Genomic DNA, 19,473 nt, shown 5'->3' on the forward strand with positions numbered 1-19,473 from the left:
ATGGTTATTATCACAGCCATCAATAAACTATGACTGAAGTCCTCGAATTTAGGTTATTACAGGCTAAGGCTATACAATGCTGACATAGCCTATGCATAACCAATGCAAACATTTTTTAAATAAAAGAACAATATTGCTTGCCTTGTACGCATGACCTAAAGTGGAATTCAACAATCCTTCTGAGACAAATCCCCGCTTTAACGATCCTATTTTAGTTCCAAAGATGCATATTGAAACATTTACATTCGATTGGGCTATAGTTTGTTAAGTAGGTCAGCGAGTGGAAGGCATCTTATTGTTCATAATCTATTTTATTTTGAGTTTATTTATATTGTATCCTAAATGATAGGCTACTGATGTTACATACTCTTATGTATGAATATGTATATGTAAGCCCTATATGTACAATATGTATATAGGCTATATAGCCTATGTATTTTTTAATACAAATCCTAAATTGTGTAAAAAATATTCAATTTGAAAAAATATATAATATATATAACACCAAATTGAGTTATCTTATTTACGCTTTTGCGCATATGATTTACTGCCGTATAGACCATCAGGCGGTTGATCTGGTGTTCTTGGTAGAAAAGCGATACTACAAGTTAATTTAAATACAATTTGGAAGAAAATACTAGGTTCAAGATGAGTCCTACAAACGGCATTGTTCCTCCGAGATCCAGTCGATGACCATCGCCGAATGAAGAGGGAGTTAATATGGCTGTCCACTATGTATCTGTCAATGTAGTAAGCTTGCCTTGTCCTGCCGACACGGCGCGCATAACAACCTATTTAGTTCCCATAATTTCACTGCTTCTTGTCCCCTCCCCTCCAGACATAGACAACAACACACACCTTAATAATAGGGGCGCGCCTCCGACACAGCCGCCGACCAATAACCCGTCTGTCTGGGCTGAGACCAAGGGGATGAGCGCTAGCGGAGGCCCAATCATCGCTTTTGTGTTGCCTGCCGGTGCCGGGAACTGGTCGTGAGGAGCTACTGCAGCGCTTCAGGATCGGAAAGAGAACCCTGAGCTTGTGGAATCTGAGGGGAAAGGCGAGTCAGGTGAGTCCGAGGATATGGATGAGGCCTAGCTGAGATGGGGAATATACATTTTGAAATTGCGGCGGCAGGATTTGGAATCTTTCGGATGGAGTGAGCTCTCCTTGGGTAGTAATAATCGCATCCAAGGTTATGGGGGGTGATTATGGGGGAAATGTGCTGCAAAGACAGACAATACAATACCATGGTTCACATATTGATGCAAGCTGATTTGCAAGCCGATCAACAACCAACGGTTCAAAGTGATTAATCAAGGTCTGGGATCATTTGATAGGCATTTTTGGATACATGTCGCGCTTTGTCATAAACTACTCATGTGAAAGAAACAAAAGTTTAGAGAAATCATAAAGATGCGTGCAATGGCAACATTGTAACCAATGTCTTAAATCCGTTTCATTGTTTCATTTCGCGTCTCTGGGGGTTAACTCAGATTGGCGGAGAAAGCCCTGCGTGTGCCCGGCTGGCTACACAAGCAAAGCATGTGCACACGGTGAAATCCTCTAAATATACCAAAATATTTCGCTTTAAAACACCTTGTGTGAAGCATATCCGTGTGTACGACCAATGTAGTTCTAAACACAAGACTAAGCGGTAGCTTCACAGAGTTGTGTGGAGGGCGCAGAGAGGAGCCTATACTAGTGTGCATTGTAGCTGAGGCAGTACAATTATTTAAACAAATCCGAAAATCTATCAGCCATATACTTAAGTGAGGACGTTCTTATCTTGTTCCATATGCACGCAAATGGCTGCCTGACGCATGACATGCCGTAAGACTTGAAATGTAATTCTAACGCGAATGCATGTATTGATTGTAACCAACGGCCAACCACTGATTAACAGCAGTAGATGTCGAGATGACTTTAGGAAAGAAAGGCAGATCAATAGCTAATATGGGCCGGCTATTATTCTCGGTGCGGCAGACAAGTCAATAGTGAGGCAGTGCCTAATTTATTTATATAGGTGGACTGGGTAGAGCCTAGGCTACTCAACTGGGCCAAGCCTAACTGTCTGATCCTCATGCGGCTTTGGCAACATTTTGGGGAGTCCGTGTGTAGACTCTCTTGCCAGGCAGCTGTTGGAAGATATATGCATTTGTTCCCACTGAGAATAGTTTTAACCCATTAGATTAGCCTATCGATAGTTAACAGATTGCCAAAAGACTTAGATTGAATTCAATTTAAATTATTCTACCCTTCCCTTGTTGAATTACTTTCTAAGAATTCATCTGACAACGGGAGCTCAGTGTCTATGTAGGCCTAATTATAGCATGCAGTTTACAGAACAATGTAAGGAAAAGTCAGCTGAATTGATGAAGACTAGTTGGAACACAGGAGGGACCATTCTTTAAAAAGTTCCAAATATAGCCTATATCCATAGCCTCGGGAGGTAGGGGTGCTGAGGGTGCTGCAGCACCCCCCTGAAAAATCAGAATTGAAAAAAATATGAATAATGAAAAAACATATTAGTGGCCAATATAGACGTTTGTAACATCTGTAGCACAGGGTAAGAACATTATTTCTCTGCTTTGGCAAAAAAGTTAGTTGTATAATTTAAGAACAGTATCATTCAGTAGTTGGAATTGTAAGAGAGGTTGCCCTGTCCCTTTCTCTGTGATTGTCATTATAATGGGATCCAGAAAGAACAAAACCCTGTCCTCAAACATTTACATCAAAAGGTGCAAAGTTATGGGCAAATATATAAAACATCCACATCAAATTAAATATTTTTCTTGATCAAATAATATGGGAACAACTACTTTTTGTGCAGTATTAATTTACCATCCTTACAAAGCACTTACTTTAAATGTACAAAACTGTATTGTACATATGCTGGTCATCTAGTTTTGTACCTGTAGACTTTCCATCACCATAAAGAAAAACAATGCACAATATAGTAATTGAGTACATTGAGACATCAAGTGGTTTGTAATGAGATGTGATGTGATGATGTGGCTCAGTTGGTAACATGGCGCTTGCAATGTTAGGGTTGTGGGTTTGATTCCCACGAGGGACCAGTACGAAAATCTATGCACTCACTACTGTAAGTTGCTCTGGATAAGTTAGTAATGCTGGTAAAAATAAATAAATAAAAAGTAGTGCACTGGGCCTTTACTAGTCCTGTGTTAGCAGACCGATATAGACATCTTCAGCGCGGGCAAAACAAATTGCACCACCCCCAAACTACTTCCTGCGGCTATGCCTATATCTGTTCTATTTTGGGGTCTCAACTTCAGAATGACGCAGGGGTACTCGGGCAGGAGGAAGTATTTTCTTTCAGATCATATATGGAAATAAGACATACATAACCTACTGTATCTATACCAATCCAATATATGCAGGAATGAAGGATAAACACATCTGAACATGGATCCTTCATCATGGGTCTTGTTGTCTGAATATTGTATTTTTGCTTATTTAATGTTCCCTGTCTTTATAAGCCTACAATAACTTTTTGAGGTGTATTTCAACCGGTGCTTTGCCACCAGACACTATATTCTACCAGTTGAATCCAAAAGAACAGTACTTTCAGAGCCCTGGAAAATCCAATGCTCAGCTCTCTCTCTCTACCTACCTCTCTCTCTCTATGAATGAAAGTCTGCAGTCTGTAAATGGGACTCCCTGGTGTTGAACACTGTCTAGCAGTATGAATGAATGGTTACGGCACTGCTTTGTCAATGATGGACCATCCATGGCCATGTCCTCTAATGTGTATCACTCTACCATCCATCCGCTCCTTCCCAAATGTGTATGGAGAGACCTGTAGCCCTGATCACACTCAACTACAGTGAGGGAAAAAAGTATTTGATCCCCTGCTGATTTTGTAAGGCTGCCCACTGACAAAGAAATTATCAGTCTATAACACTTCACCCAGTTCTCCTCTGAATCATTCAGATGTTCATTGGCAAACTTCAGACGGGCCTGTATATGTGCTTTCTTGAGCAGGGGGACCTTGCGGGCGCTGCAGGATTTCAATCCTTCACGGCGTAGTGTGTTACCAATTGTTTTCTTGGTAACTATGGTCCCAGCTGCCTTCAGATCATTGACAACATCCTCCCATGTAGTTTTGGGCTGATTCCTCACCGTTCTCATGATCATTGCAACTCCACGAGGGGAGATCTTGCATGGAGGCCCAGGCCGAGGGAGATTGACAGTTCTTTTGTGTTTCTTCCATTTGCGAATAATCGCACCAACTGTTGTCACCTTCTCACCAAGCTGCTTGGTGATGGTCTTGTAGCCCATTCCAGCCTTGAGTAGGTCAACAATCTTGTCCCTGACTTCCTTGGAGAGCTCTTTGGTCTTGGCCATGGTGGAGAGTTTGGAATCTGATTGATTGATTGATTCTGTGGACAGGTGTCTTTTATACAGGTAACAAGCTGAGATAAGGAGCACTCCCTTTAAGAGTGTGCTCCTAATCTCAGCTCGTTACCTGTATAAAATACACCTGGGAGCCAGAAATCTTTCTGATTGAGAGGGGGTCAAATACTTATTTCCCTAATTAAAATGCAAATCAATTTATAACATGCGTTTTTTGTTGTTTTGTTATTCTGTCTCTCACTGTTCAAATAAACCTACCATTAAAATTATAGACTGATCATTTCATTGTCAGTGGGCAAACGTACAAAATCAGCAGGGGATCAAATACTTTTTTCCCTCACTGTACATGGGGTAGAGGAGGAATCCATTACAAATGTCTTATAATTTTTGGGGTGGCTGTAGCATATTCGTGAATTCTGTCCCTGATATAGAGCGTCAATAGTTCATCATCAAGGAGGGTTTACTCAGTTTAGGTAGTATGTGACATACAATGTTATTTATTTATTTGATTTCTTTGCGGTTCTTTAACACAATTGATGTGCTCCAGTACACTAGTGCTGCCCGTGAAGGGATTTCACACATTGTGCACTTTCATTTCCATGGTGCCTTATCGCTACTGACTGCCTGGTGTAGCAAAGCCCATGAGGCCTCCTTCACTCGTCCTCCTGCATTTCTAATGCGACATTGTGCCAAGATTCAACCCTGACAAGTTCCTATTGATTCAGATTCAGTTTCACAAAGAAAGGTCCCGCTGTTGCCTTGATAAACGTTCCACTGGTCGGTTTCTGTAGATGTGTATCATCAATGCAATATTTCAGATCGATCACAGATTATGGCTATAGCCAGTCCCTTGGCTCAATAGAACTTGCAGATTTAATTTTTTATCATCCTCTCAAACTATCAGGTTCTGCTTCTCATTCTAATTTAAGGATAAGCAACTACCTCCTCTCCTGGGAACAAATCTGTTCCAAATAAACATGGCTTATAAATTAGATTTTAGGCCTATATCGGACCAACTGGGCAGTTTTATGTAGGCCTTTATCATTTTTGGAGGGAAAGATCACAAAAGCACTCAATGTAGGTGGCCTTGCCTCTGCTTCAGGGTTGTTCACCTTGGTCAAAATAAAAAAGGTTTGAAAACAGACGGGCTGCCCTTTAAACGCCCCCTTTGTCCCAGACACAGCAACGTGACAGGCTCTAAATACATGACCAGTGCACCTGGATAACAATATTTTTTAAATTTAACTAGGCAAGTCAGTTAAGAACAAATTCTTATTTACAATGACGGCCTACCCCGGACAACGCTGGGCCAATTGTGCGCCGCCCTATGGGACTCCCAATCACAGCTGGATTGTGATAGCCTGGAATCGAACCAGGGTCTGTAGTGACGCTTCTAGCGCTGAGATGCAGTGCCTTAGACCGCTGCGCCACTCAGGAGCCCATAACAATAAACCAAGTGCTCTCCACTGATGTGCTTAGGATGCAGTCACAATGACCCCTGATGAAAGGAGCATGTTGTGTTGGAGAAGCTTGAATGTTGAATAGGGGATTTCAAATCAAATTTTATTTGTCACATACACATGTTTAAGCGAAATACTTGTGTTTCTAGCTCCAACAGTGCAGTAATATTTATCAAATTCAAAACAATACACACTCATCTAAAGTAAAGGAATGGAATTAAGAATATATAAATATTTGGACAAGCAATTTCAGAGCGGCGTAGAATAATATGCAAAAGAATAGAATATAGTATATTCATATGAGATGAGTAATGCAAAATATGTAAACATTATTAAAGTGACTAGTGTTCCATTATTAAAGTGGCCAGTGATTTCAAGTCTATGTATATAGGGCAGCAGCCTCTAATGTGCTAGTGATGGCTATTTAACAGTCTGATGGCCTTGAGATAGAAGCTGTTTTTCATTCTCTCGGTCCCAGCTTTGATGCACCTGTACTGACCTCGCCTTCTGGATGATAGGGGTGAACAGGCAGTGGCTCGGGTGGTTGTTGTCCTTGATTATCTTTTTGGCCTTCCTGTGACATCGGGTGCTGTAGGTGTCCTGTAGGGCAGGTCGTTTGCCCCCTTCTCCACTGCGGTCCCGTCTATGTGGATAGGGGGGTGCACCCTCTGCTGTTTCCTTTGTTGACGTTGAGTGAGAGGTTATTTTCCTGGCACAACACTCCCAGGGCCCTCACCTCCTCCCTGTAGGCTGTCTCGTCATTGTTGGTAATCAGGCCTACTATTGTTGTATCGTCTGCAAACTTGATGATTGAGTTGGAGGTGTGCATGGCCACGCAGTCATGGGTGAACAGGGAGTACAGGAGGGTGCTGAGCACGCACCCTTGTGGTGCCCCAGTGTTGAGGATCAGCGAAGTGGAGGTGTTGTTTCCTACCTTCACCACCTGTGGGCAGCCCGTCAGGAAGTCCAAGACCCAGTTGCACAGGGCGTGGTTCAGACCCAGGGCCTCGAGCTTAATGATGAGCTTGGAGGGTACTATGGTGTTCAATGCTAAGCTATAGTCAATGAATATAGCATTCTTACATAGTTTTCCTCTTGTCCAGATGTGATAGGACAGTGTGCAGTATGATGGCGATTGCGTCGTCTGTGGATCTATTGGGGTGGTAAGCAAATTGAAGTGGGTCTAGGGTGTCAGGAAAGGTAGAGGTGATATGATCCTTGACTAGTCTCTCAAAGCACTTCATGATGACAGAAGTGAGTGCTACGGGGCGATAGTCATTTAGTTCAGTTACCTTTGCTTTCTTGGATACAGGAACAATGGTGGACATCTTGAAGCATGTGGGGACAGCAGACTGGGATAGGGAGAGATTGATTATGTCCGTAAACACTCCAGCCAGCTGGTCTGCACATGCTCTGAGGACGCGGCTATGGATGCCGTCTTGGCCGACAGCTTTGCGAGGGTTAACACGCTTGAACGTCTTACTCACGTCGGCCATGGAGAAGGAGAGCCCACAGTCCTCGGTAGCGGGCCTCGTCGGTGGCACTGTGTTATCCTCAAAGCAGGCGAAGAAGGTGTTTAGCTTGTCCGGAAGTAAGACGTCAGTGTCTGCGACATGGCTGGTTTTCCCTTTGTAGTCCGTGATTGTCTGTAGACCCTGCCACATACGTCTCGTGTCTGAGCCGTTGAATTGCGACTCCACTTTGTCTCTATACTGACGTTTTGCCTGTTTGATTGCCTTACGGAGGGAATAACTACACTTTGTATTCGGCCATTTTCACAGTCACCTTGCCATGGTTAAATGCGGTGGTTCGCTCGCTTTCAGTTTTGCGATAATGCTGCCATCTATCAACGGTTTCTGGTCTCCTGTACGCCTCCTGATAAACTCAGTCACCGACTCAGTGTATTCGTCAATGTTATTCTCAGAGGCTACCCGGAACATATCCCAGTCCGCGTGATTAAAACAATCTTGAAGCGTGGATTCCGATTGGTCAGACCAGCGTTGAATAGTCATTAGCACGGGTACTTCCTGTTTGAGTTTCTGCCTATAGGAAGGGAGGAGCAAAATGGAGTCGTGATCAGATTTGCCGAAGGGAGGGTGAGGGAGTGACACAGTCAATGTGTTGATAGAACTTCGGTAGCGTTTTCCTCAAATTTGCTTTGTTAAAATCCCCAGCTACATTAAATGCGGCCTCAGGATATGTGGTTTCCAGTTTGCATAAAGTCCGGTGGAGTTCTTTGAGGGCCATCGTGGTATTGGCTTGAGGGGAAATACACACGGCTGTGACTATAACCGAAGATAATTATCTTGGGAGGTAATACATCGGCATTTAATTGTGAGGTATTCTAGGTTGGGTGAACAAAAGGACCTTGAGTTCCTGTATGTTATCACAATCACACCATGAGTAATTAATCATGAAACATACCCCCCCGCCCTTCTTGTCTAAGCGATAAACTGAGAACCCAACTGGCTGTACGGACTCAGACAGTATATCCCGAGAGAGCCATTTTTCAGTGATTGTATGTTACAATCCCTGATGTCTCTCTAGAAGGAAATCCTCGCCCTGATCTCGTCAACTGTATTATCCAGAGACTGAACATTTTCGAGTAAAATACTCGGAGGCGATGGGTGGTGTGCGCGCCTCCTGAGTCGGACTAGAAGACCACTCCGAATACCTCTTCTCCGCAGGCGGTGTTTTTGATCAGCCTCTGGAATCAGTTCAATTGCCCTGTGGGGTACGAACAAAGGATCCGATTCGGGAATGTCGTATTCATGGTCGTAATGCTGGTGAGTTACCGCCGCTGTGATATCCAAAAGTTCTTCCCAGCTGTATGTGATAACACAAAAAAAATCTGGCCTAATAATGTAAGAAATAACACATAAAAAACAAAATACTGCAAAGTTGCCTAGGAGCTAGAAGCACGGCCGCTCTGTCTATCGGCGCATGATGTTGAATGCACTCACCAATTGATTCAGAAATTCAGTGCTTGTGTTTCAAGAGACCCTCGCTTTTGATGCTTTTGCTGTGTGTGTGTGTGTGTGTGTGTGTGTGTGTGTGTGTGTGTGATGACCCTACCACTGAGTTGGCATGTCCAGATTGACTCAAAGGCCCTGGGTTGGGCAGGGGACTGGTGCTCTCACTCTCACAGATGAAGCATGTGTGCCTTGACACCAGCTGTTCACATTCCCTGTTGGTTCTATACAAAAGCAGAGTCATGACAACACCATTACCTCAGACTTTCCTATGACAGTGTACAGGAAAGCTCTCTGAAAAATATCAACAGAGTATACGACTTATTGGTCTGGAGAAGCTATGGTCCGGCAGCTTTCCCACTTAAGTTTTTATCAGAGCTGATTATGAGGGGGGTATGGTAAATTAAGAACGCAGCCTTTTAATGCTTTATTTAAAGGAGGTCAAATTTGCAGCCGAGTCAGTCAGCTTTGGTACCACTATGTTGTTATGTTATTTTCCAGCATTCAAAAGTAGGCCTATGTTTTTGAGCTCAAAAATATTTGCAGTGCAAAAAGGATTGTCATACTCAACACAGCCTGTGGTATCTTCTGAAAGCTGCTATGTCCAACGAAACTCCTTCCTTGTGTTTTCAGTCGTGGGAAGAGGGATCCTTAACACCCCATTACAATCTATGCTAATTTAGTGGTCCATACTTATTTGAAATTAAGAGATACACGCTCTCTGTTCGAGCGGAAAGAAATCTGTATAATTAGCTCTTAATCAGGAAAATTAAGTTTATTTAAGAATCCACCCAAGTGAAACTCCTTTGAGGGGGAGAAGCCTTGTCGGTAGTTGGCACGTGGCGCTAATTGATATGTGTGATGTTAATGAATGCATGTAAAGTGTAACAATAACAAGGGATTCATCTCGCATAGCAACCTGTGTAAAACGAAAGGAGAGTGTGGAAAAAATGCGTCCTCACAGGCTTCTAATTTGTTTCTGACATGCCCAGTAATAATGTTTTGCAGTTGATTTACATTGAGATTGTGCACATTGCAGCTTGTACGGAAAACGTACTATTGTACTATTGAGAAGATCACTGTAATGCCGTGTTGCTTTTAGCCATTTTCTCCCTTTCTACAGATCATGAAAGGTCAGCCCAGCCAATGATGTCCCCTTAGTTACATGTATAGTTTGTGTTATGTTTTAACCTTTAACCTGTGCTGTTCCTTGAAATAATTTTTATTAAAAGCAGTCCCGGTCCAAGCCAATGAGTACCAATGAGTAAGCCAAGGCATTCCCAAAGAGGAGTGTCGAGGCATGCAATGGGGGATACCCTTCCTTTTAATGTGGGTTCTGTTCAGTGCAAGTCCTCAATCAAAAATGGATAGACTAAATGAAATCCCCAAAAGCTGCAGGCTCTACATGCTTACACATATCCATTGGTTAACCAAAAACCGTCGTTTGAATCCGGAGGTGAGATGGGAAGGTAATTGGCAAGACTTTCCCACAGATATTACACCGGTATTACATCGGCCGATTTGTTGTCAATCATAGAAGAAAGTACCTTTACCACTCACCTTGGAATGTCCCTTCTTTCAATGGGCAACGCAACCTTAACCAGCAAACCGAGAAGAGTATCAATTTAATTAATTAGCAGCATGGGATGTAATTGGTTTGTGAACGGGTCTCAAGAATGCTTGGTTTTGCATGTTAAGTGTGTGTGTGTGTGTGTGTGTGTTTGGTGTCGTGTCCTTGTTAACACCTGAATCGGGGTGGCTGTGTTCAGTGGGCTTCACGCGAGGCTTATTAAACCCTACGCAGAACAAACAGCCCAGATGACTGGCTCCCTGCAACTCTTAATTAGCGGGCCTCCCCAACGTTTTGGCTCGATAAGCCACAGCGGGAAACGCAGCAAAATGCAGTTGTGGAACTCATGTGGAACACGTGTTCACCAAGCATCACCAGGTACCGGCTGTCTCATACCCTTTCACACTACTATGCCAACCCGAACCTTGCTGTGCTGGAATATACATTTAGTTTTCCAGTACAGTTCCAGCAAAGATGGTAGATGCGTAACCAGGCCAGCCCAGTACGACTCGGCTCAGCTCAGTAGTGTGAACAGGGTAGCCTATAATTGGTTAGATCAGACAAACTGAGACCTTTTTAAATTACTCCTTTCATAAGAACATTTTAGGTCCACGGGGGTCCTAATGCCACCATGTTCTCTTGTTGGACCTCTGCCATTGTGTCAGAGGTCCAACCATAAAGGTTAAATGCGTAGGGCACCATGGTGGCTAATTGGCACCGTTGTTCTGGATGAGTAGTTTGCCTCCCAGTTGGCTTTCACAACATCCCCATTTCTGGGTGTTCCTTGTTGGGTTAATTGTGTTTTTTGTTTGTTAAGATGAGCTTAAAATGAAAATGAATGCACTGCAAAGGTAGGCTGGGAGGTTGGCATGAAGGGGATGAGTTGGTAAATGGAACGAAAATGAAAGGCTGATGGACTGAGGGAGAAGTGGTGTCTATGCTTGGTCCGGTGATCATTTGCATGACAGGAGGAAGAAGATATAGGGATAACAACAAGGTTACAAGGAAATTCAACTTTTACATTGCCATGTATAAAATACTCCTTTATAGACTTGTAACATCCCCATTTAGGTGAAGGGAGGAGACCATTATGCACCAATACCCCCTCAGACTTCGTTTGATGAAGAGAGGTGGTGATATGTATGCAGGTTTTGTATGTAGGAACTGCTGTATTGGAATCATAGACTGACGTGACACTATAGATTGACATTAGTAACTCTCTTCCCACCTGTCAATGCGAAGATGGTTCCCTTCTTTTAGCACTTCCACCAGGCAGTAGCTTCTCAGATTTTCTCGAGGTAGATTGTGCAGCAGCAGTGCTACACCACTGTAGCTCTCCTTTTGTTGCACTGTGTACGTTTCACATCTGAAAAAAGTCCTTTGAAAATTGCTTAGACAGGAAATCACTGTTACGCCCTACAAAAACAAAATTACTTCAGTTTTACGGTGTGCCACGTCTTGTTAAATTACGTGAATTGAATTGTCACCTTCCACAATGTATTTTTGTCCACCAAAGTATACACTTCACACAAATCACACCACTTTGACCTTGTGACCTTTTGTAGAACGCGTATCCTGGCACGGCTTTGGCCTGTTCCTGCTCTTTTGACCTTTTTTCCCTGTGTTGAACTCTGTGTCCCATGTTCCCAGGGGGACGTGTCCTGGCTGTCATGTGTATCCCTCATCGTCACCCAAACACTGTCCCCTTCACTTATTGTATCTGTAGTGATGTCTGTGCTGTTACGATTCAGCCAGAGATGTAAAGTAGTGGTAACAGAACTGGTTGGTAAACACTAAATGCCAGTCCAGTCTAGTTATAGTTTAATTTCTTTGCTCTCTCTGTGTCTTAGTGTAAAGAGAACTAAGGCCAGTAGGTGAAGGAGAATCTGGCACTCCATTTTTCTGTCAATAACTGTGCTGTTGTTTATGGCGTCCATCTCAGACTCCTTCAGGACAGCGTTTCTCAACGTATGTGTTTGATTCCAGCACCACCTGATTCAACTAGTCAACTAATCAATCCAGCCTTTGATTAGTTGAATCAGGTGTGGTGAAATGGAACAAATAGGTGCAACGGTCCCTGAGGGCTATGTCCCAGTCGTCTTCACCCACAGCCCTCTCCCTCCCTCTCTCTCATATGAGCATGTTTATGCACTGGAACAGATTGCTATTCTGCCCCTTGAGATATTTCCTCATCCATGTCCTTTATGGCAGCGTCAGCCCACCATGATGAGAACTACGGTTTGCCTTCTGCAATAGGGCACCTTTGTGTGGCTGTGGCCAGACCTCAAATGTATTTTGTTCATACAGTTAGTGTCGTCAGCCCACAGAAGACATTGGAAACGAGCAAGATGTTTTCATACACTCCGTCTTTGTAACTCTCTTCTCTCTTCCTTCCTCTTCCTGTAACCTATTTTCACCTGGCTCTGTATAGTGGGATCTTGTGTTGTCCTTTGTGTATGTATGTGAGTGTATACGTGCCCATTACTCTTAGGTTGAGATAAGTAACTCTACTGACTCTATCTCCACTTGATGAAGCGTCCCTCCCGTAAGAGTATCAGTTGTGTGATTCAAGGGGTTAGTGCTCACAGGGTATAATGTAGAAAATTAGCCTGTCTATGTTGATGTCTTCACTGTACCTATTATTCTCTGCTCTCCTCTCATTTCGTGGAAGACATCGATACCCTCACTTCCCCATTCAACCCCATTTTACAAATCTATTGGCTTCCTCAGTCTCTCCAGATGGCCTAAGTTCCAGCATTTTTTCAAATATTTTAGTTTTTTGTTTAAACAATGTATGCCCCACCCTGTGGTCTGAAGTTCCGCAATGATCCCTTTTTGTCAAGGTGCCAGGTTTTAGAATCAGTATCTCGCAAGAAGTAGATTATCCTCTTTCTGCCCTGAAAGCACAGGGGCTTCATTGCCCCTCCCCCATCCCTCTCTCTCCCTCCCTCCCTCTCTGACTTTTTCTCTCTCCCTGTCTTCGTGTGACGTCCTGACCACTAACGGCTACATATTAAGAGATAATTCCATACCCTGAGGTTACAAACCGGCTTAGACTGGATCTCTTGCGTTTTGACTGTGCTGGGTACTCTGGGTAATAAAAAAGAAAAGTGAAGAGGATTGTGAGCCTGCTTTTTAAAGGAACAGGAGACAAATGTATGCCAAGAGTGACATTAAGTTAGGGTACTGTGTCTGAGAAACACATCCACAAATACAAATGGTGGATGGAGTAGACTACAGAGCCTCATTGCAAAATGTGGTAATCATGGGGGTAACCACACATTCTCAATGAACGAAAACGAAGCTCAATTCAATAGAGTAGACTTGTTTTCATGGTGAACCAATGACTTGGGAAGGTTTCTGATCGAAGTGCCCTCTTAACTGTAATTTAACCTTTGTGTTCTACCCTTGCCTCCCCAAATCCTCCTTGAGGATGCAGAGTACCTCAAAACACAGTGTCACAAGTCATTGTTATGCAGTTACATTACTGTAAGGTAGGTCAGGTAAAATCTAGTCTCAGTGAAAAATCGTAATTAGTTCATCTGAATGCTAACCTATTGTATACGCCATAGTACTGTATGTCAGCATGCCTGTGTATGACCCACTTAAAGTTAAAGGGTTCCATACTTGATATATGCACACAAAATCATCATCTATGAAAGCACAACATCATGTCCATATGACCAACACTCAAAAATGAAACCCATAGTCTGAATAGACTGGAAAAAAGTATGATATTTCAGTAGAGACATGCAGTACCAGTCAAACGTTTGGACACACCTACTCATTCAAAGGTTTTTATTTATTTGTACTATTTTCTACATTGTAGAATATTAGTGAAGACATCAAAACTATGAAATAATACATATGGAATCATGTAGTAACCAAAAAAGTGTTAAACAAATCAAAATATATTTTAGATTTTAGATTCTTCAAAGAAGCCACCCTTTGCCTTGATGACAGCTTTGCACACTCGTTGCATTCTCTCAACCAGCTTCATGAGGAATGCTTTTCCAACAGTCTTGAAGGAGTTCCCACATATGCTGAGCACTTGTTGGCTGCTTTTCCTTCACTCTGCGGTCCAACTCTTCCCAAACCATCTCAATTGGGTTGAGGTCAGGTGATTGTGGAGGCCAGGTCATCTGATGCAGCATTCCATCACTCTCCTTCTTGGAAAATAGCCCTTACGCAGCCTGGAGGTGTGTTTTGGGTCATTGTCCTGTTGAAAAACAAATGATAGTCCCACTAAGCGCAAACCAGATGGGATGGCGTATCGCTGCAGAATGTTGTGGTAGCCATGCTGGTTAAGTGTGCCTTGAATTCTAAATAAATCACAGACAGTGTCACCAGCAAAGCACCCCCTCACCATCACACCACCTCCTCCATGCTTCACAGTGGGAACCACACATGCAGAGATCATCCGTTCACCTACTCTGCGTCTCACAAAGACACGGCAGTTGGAACCAAAAATCTCAAATTTGGACTCAACAGACCAAAGGACAGATTTCCACCGGTCTAATGTCCATTGCTCATGTTTCTTGGCCCAAGCAAGTCTCTTCTTCTTATTGGTGTCCTTTAGTAGTGGTTTCGTTGCAGCAATTCGACCATGAAGGCCTGATTCACGCGGTCTCCTCTGAACAGTTGATGTTGAGATGTGTCTGTTACTTGAACTCTGTGAAGCATTTATTTGGGCTGCAATCTGAGGTGCAGTTAACTCTAATGAATTTATCCTCTGCAGCAGAGGTAACTCTGGGTCTTTCCGTCCTGTGGCGGTCCTCATGAGAGACAGTTTCATTATAGCGCTTGATGTTTTTTGCGACTGCACTTGATGAAATTGTTCGTATTGACTGACCTTCATGTCTTAACGTAATGATGGACTGTCATTTCTCTGCTTATTTGAGCTGTTCTTTCCATAATATGGACTTGGTCTTTTACCAAATAGGGCTATCTTCTGTGTACCACCCCTACCTTGTCACAAAACAACTGATAGGCTCAAATGCATTAAGAAGGAAAGAAATTCCACAAATTAACTTTTAACAAGGCACACCTGTTAATTAAAATGTATTCTAGGTGACTACCTCATGAAGCTGGTTGAGAGAATGCCAAGAGTGTTTAAAGCTGTCATCAAGGCAAAGGGGTGGCTACTTTTAAGAGTCTCAAATATAACATATATTTTGATTTGTTTAACACTTTTTTGGTTACTACATGATTCCAAATGTGTCATTTCATCATTTTGATGTCTTCACTATTATTCTACAATGTAGAAAATAGTAAAAAGAAAGAAAAGCCCTGGAATGAGTAGGTGGATCCAAACTTTTGACTGATACTGTAGCTATGGAGTTGTATCAATGTTTTTCTGATAGATACACCATTTTTCAAAGTGTTTATAATTTATCAGCTAAATATTCACACCTCAATACCCAATTGAATGTATCATGGTTTTCCTGGAAGTACTGAATAAAAGATAGGTTCTATTGAAATGAATGGAATTAATTCCCATTCAGGTTCAATTAAATGAATGAAATGAGTTCACGCTCAAATTCAATGTAGAGACGTTACTGGAACTGGAGGTAGTGTAACCATTTCATCACGATCCCAGTGTATAGGCATGTGTCCAATATGTTTGTTGTATTATGGAATATGGTGTTAAGGATACGTTTGTTTTTGTTTCTCTCTTTTTTACATTCGTACTACCCCAAACACTTTGAATATCCCACACCTGTCTTTGAGACAACACATTTTGTTAATGGGCATTCTTCAGAACCCATCTGATCTTTGTGGCCATGGGTATGTAATTTTTGCCTTTCCCAAATTAAATAAGGGAAACTAGCCTATGTCATAGGGCCTCAGATGAGTTAGCTTATGCTCATCTTATGCATGTATTTTGGCCTGACATGGCTTGCCGTCTTTAAAACGCGTGCTCCAGCAGTGGATGACTGGTTCTGTGGGAACCATGACCCATTGGGTTCTGGGCCCATTTGTTCTCAGCTATGTAACCTAAACTTATTGGGTCCTGGACCCATTTGGTCTGTGATTGATAACCATGATGACCCATTGGGTTCTCGTCCGTTACCGCCCGTATGGTAGTCTCCAAAAACCCAGACTGTGAGGCAGACGTGCCGTCTGTCGAGGACTTATTGCAATTAAGTCCTGGGTTGTGTTCATTTGGCACCAACTAGAAGACAACTGACTGAACTGAAGGTAGGGACTACATGGACTTGTACAGTAAGAAACGCTCATTTTTGTTTTCTGTTGCAAATATATTTTCTAAATATTTTCTAACTGATGAACACAGCCCTAGTTGAAGATTCATTCCTTTTCTCAATAATTCTGCTGCTCACCACAGATGGTCCCTCAAGGCCACTGTCGAGCTCCGCCATGTCAGTCGGCTACCTCGGGTCTCGCGTTTGTGCGCTCGGCTCTTTGTCTCCCAACTTCACACCCCCACACACTTCCTCCCCTTTGACCCCTGCCACTGCCCACCCCCCACCCCTCTTCACCACCACTACCCTCCTCCTCCTTCCTAGCCGCCCCTCCCTCTCTCCCTCCCTCAAGCGACAGCAGAACAGGAATTGATTAGTGGCACGGCTTAAAAATAGAAGGGGGTCGGTTGTCATGGTGATGACCACAATGAGCTGTTGTCTTGTTTAATGAAGTCCAGGGGTGTGTTTTAAGTGTTGTGGCTGAGCAGGGTTAGTGTGAGCGGGAGGAGAGACGTAGATGTGTATCGATGCGGGTGTGTTCGCTGCCTGGAGGAGAGACGTACGTTTGGTGTTCAGTAGATGAGGTAGACTTGCATGTATTTTATGTTAGTGTGCAGGTGTGCACATATATGTGTTTGTATGTAGCTAATTGTTAGAGTAAATGTGTGTTTTATATTGATTTGGAAGCCCCCCCCCCACACCATTTTTACGTGGATGTTGTTGCTTCTGAGATGTGAGACTGATTTTCTCTGTCACAGTCTAAACCTTGATAGGCTTACTCAACCTGAGGGTAAACAAAAACCACCAATATGAAATGAGATGCTGTAAGTCTGTCAACATCTCACAATTGCAGTGCTTACTATTGGCTTTGAACCCACATCCTCTTATCCATAACTCCTGAGCAGTTCAAGCCAACCAATTACAACTCTGTTGCCATGGGCACAATCCGCCTAATTGGCCTCATTAGTGTCAGAAACTAGCCGTATGCAAATTCTGGTCATATTCCCAGCAGAGCCCCCCATCTGAGTAATATACGTCAGGGCTGCCAGTGTGTGGGTTGATCAGGATGTAGGTCCAATTAGTACATTAACCAATGAGCTTAGCTGCTGCCCCCCTGCCCAGACCTCCCATTGGCTTTTTCCAAATTGCTGTGTCTTGTTTTTTGCTGTTCCCAGACATAACTTTATCAGCACAAGGATTGTGATAAGGTTGACCTCAAATTCCCTTTCTAACAACTAAAATGTGTTACTGTTCTGTCCTAGGCTATATTAACATTTATTTATCTAAATTTGTGCGGAAAGAGCACAGTAAATGTGAGCCATGGACTGCCACCTTTTGTCCGACTAATGTGAACTTGACTTGTGATCTGCATGTACCAAACTCACAGCACTGACGGTCTTTCCAGAAAATATGTATTATAAATTTTTTGATTTTGTGTTGATGGATGAATTGTATATTTATTTGTAAATGGGATCAAATAATTCATCATTAGCTGCTATTGATACCATGTAATGTTGCTTCATTGAAAAAATGCATAAACTATTCTCTCTATCTTGTAGCTTAATCAATTTGCCCACTTACCATCACCAGTTTGTTTTTCTATGTAGTTGCACAACGTTTAGCGCAAAAGCCAAGCTAACGGAATACCTCCCAGCAACTCGTAAAGCTAATCGGCGCATTGTTCCAATTCTCTGCCCTGCCTTAGTGTGCCAGTGAATTTGTGAATAATCCTTTTGAACAGATTTGGTGACTGATAAAATGGGCTCGTCTACATCTCCCCTCCATTTTCTTGAAGGATGGGATTTGGACATTCTCGCTGTACGCTTCCACTGTTTTCTGCTTATAACATTTGCAGATCCAGGTAGTTTTCCAACCTTTTCTCTTTGCATACAACTGCATCAAGATTTATTCCAATCGTCAGACCAATACCAATCAGAGTATTGATTTCTATCAACTAGATTACAGTTTTTCTTTTTTCTTAAAAAAAAAAAGAATCATCAATCAAGGTTGATTTTTGGGTCACCAAGCCTGGAAATCAATACAAGGTTAGATAATTACTAAGGAGTGGGTGTGGAGCTCTTGTAGGAAGCTCTGTAGAAACCAAGCTTTGGCCCCAAATGAACCCAGAGGATATATTGAAGCACTGTAACTCCACATCTCTGGCATTTTGGTGCTGCTCACCATTTGGTAAGCTCATGTTCCCCAATAATGCATTTTCCTTAACTATAAGCACTATAAAAGCAAAAAGGATGGATCATCTGCAAAAGCTATTAAACTGAAGAGATCTTATCGAGTGAAATGGAGGGAAAGGCGGAAACGGGACCTCTGCAACCCCAGCGTTTCTGACCTGTATGGTGTTTTGTCACCTGCAATACGTCTCCTGCGATGTTACGAGGCGCATGAATGGCTGCAGCATGAGATCATGAAACCAGTGTCTGCTGCTGAAGTAATATTTCTGCTTTATGTGCCCTTGGGGATGTCGCACTCTCGCCTGGTGCGTTGTCGCCTGTGTAAGCGAGTTCACAGTCTCTCTGCCCTGCTGTGCGGAGCCCCATCGGACTGCGCTCCTAATCACAAAGGATTGGCTGTTTGTCGTGGCGACCTTCAACCCCGAGCAGGGCAGCTAAACTGCATTAAATCTGGACTTTGTCTCCATTGTGCAGAAATGCGGGTCTGCCGCCGATTGTTAATCATAAATATCCCTCAGGAGTTCAGAGCATACAGCTACACAAATGAAAATAGGCTCTTATCTGATCCCTTGATACTATGGTTGCAAACGGCCTGTGGAATTCAGAGGAACTCAAAATCTGAGGATGTGTGAGGGATTTAAAACACACCAGTCACGTGTAGGAAGCTATTTTCAGCAACTAAAATCATCTGTCAAATGA

At 42.9% G+C, this 19,473-nt stretch overlaps 1 protein-coding gene across 1 annotated transcript in view; it reads left to right on the forward strand.

Moving 5' to 3' along the window:
• The first annotated feature begins 981 nt into the window (after positions 1–981).
• The window catches only part of LOC311126873 (transcriptional repressor p66-beta-like), a 62,286-nt gene continuing 43,794 nt past the window's right edge, over positions 982–19,473 (forward strand). Inside the window, exon 1 of the mRNA XM_084158573.1 lies at positions 982–1,069. The gene's annotated coding sequence lies outside the window, so the exon portion shown is untranslated. The remainder of the gene's footprint in view (positions 1,070–19,473) is intronic.

The sequence above is a fragment of the Coregonus lavaretus genome (genome assembly GCF_964263955.1).
Source record: "Coregonus lavaretus genome assembly, chromosome: 3".
Taxonomy (NCBI): domain Eukaryota; kingdom Metazoa; phylum Chordata; class Actinopteri; order Salmoniformes; family Salmonidae; genus Coregonus; species Coregonus lavaretus.